The 831-nt window shown below is 32.5% G+C and overlaps 1 non-coding gene across 1 annotated transcript; it reads left to right on the top strand.

Moving 5' to 3' along the window:
* The first annotated feature begins 400 nt into the window (after positions 1–400).
* Positions 401–472, top strand: TRNAK-UUU (transfer RNA lysine (anticodon UUU)). The gene has a single exon. It is a non-coding gene; the product is annotated as a tRNA-Lys (tRNA).
* Positions 473–831: the final 359 nt, after the last annotated feature.

Here is an 831-nt window from a genome sequence, read left to right as displayed (position 1 = left end):
TTTTTAAATAGGGCACATAATCTTGTATTTTATTGCAGTTTTCAGAACTAAAATTTTCAAATGGAGCTAGTGATTCAACCGATATTTAATGTTAAAACTTTTCTATTTTTTGATATTATTATAAATGATGATATTAACAACCTTATTTTTCCACCTAAGGCCAAAATTCCATGCTGTGTTTTCTATGATTCTTTCCTTGATTTTTCCAAATGAAAGGAATGGCTATTTCACTTGAACATTCTTAACCTTTTGATTCCACTTTAGATTATTTGCATGCATGAATTATCTCTTCTAACAGGGGTAAAAAGATCTTTTTATTTTCTTCAATCATTTTGTACATTCTAAGCATTCTCTAAATATTTGTTAAGTAAATGTCTAGAGGAAGAACAGTTAAGGGAGTTCCCTGGTGGTCTTGTGGTCAAGATTCAGCACTTTTATTGCTGTGGCCCAGGTTCAATCCCTGGTCGGGGAACTGAGATCCCACAAGCCACGTGACGCAGCCAAAATAAAGAACAGTTAAGGAATATAATGATTTTTTTTTTTTTAAATTTAGCTTTTATCTCCGAGACCCCTTGTCAGCATAGTCACTTGTTTTGAAAATTGCCCAGGAGATTATATTTCCTTCAGGTTAAATGCAGAGTTGTTGAAATTCAAACATAAGCTCATTCAATGAAAATTCTTACACTTGTCAGAAATATCAACTTAACTAAACATTAGCCTTGGCAAAATAAATTTGAACTGGCAACAAATTCACAAAATTGCCATTGTTCTTACTTGGCATTTGGTCTTTCACTATGAAATGCGTGTATATAGTCAATCTTATGTCCTTCT

Source organism: Delphinus delphis, chromosome 8 (genome assembly GCF_949987515.2).
Source record: "Delphinus delphis chromosome 8, mDelDel1.2, whole genome shotgun sequence".
NCBI lineage: Eukaryota > Metazoa > Chordata > Mammalia > Artiodactyla > Delphinidae > Delphinus > Delphinus delphis.
The sequence above is the reverse complement of the archived record's forward strand: the minus strand, read 5'-3'. Positions and strand labels throughout refer to the sequence as shown.